The following is a 388-nucleotide window of genomic DNA, read 5'->3' as shown; positions in this document are numbered from 1 at the left end:
AAGGGTCTTCATTTGGTATTCCTCCAAATTGATTGTTTTGTACCATTTGGATAATAGCAGGTTTAAGCTCAAATGAATTAGCAGCTACATCAGGATTTTTTTCATCTAAGTGAATTTCATCTACTGTAGGATTTGCATAATCTCTTAAGAGTCTAGGTTGGTGTTCATTCTCTATTCCTTGATTGTTCATAATGTTTTTCATTGTATCAAAATTTCTAGGTTTTTTTTTATTTTTTAATTTTTCTAAGAGTTTGTTCTAATTCTGAATCGCATGGTATAAGATTTTCAAGTCCAAATTTGCGCATACAATTTAAAATTAGTACTCACTAATATAATTAAAAATAAATATATAAATATATAAATATATAGATAAGTTGTAATTTAAGTA

The sequence above is a fragment of the Phalaenopsis equestris genome, unplaced genomic scaffold, assembly GCF_001263595.1.
Source record: "Phalaenopsis equestris unplaced genomic scaffold, ASM126359v1 Scaffold000152, whole genome shotgun sequence".
In the NCBI taxonomy this organism is placed as follows: domain Eukaryota; kingdom Viridiplantae; phylum Streptophyta; class Magnoliopsida; order Asparagales; family Orchidaceae; genus Phalaenopsis; species Phalaenopsis equestris.
The sequence above is the reverse complement of the archived record's forward strand: the minus strand, read 5'-3'. Positions refer to the sequence as shown.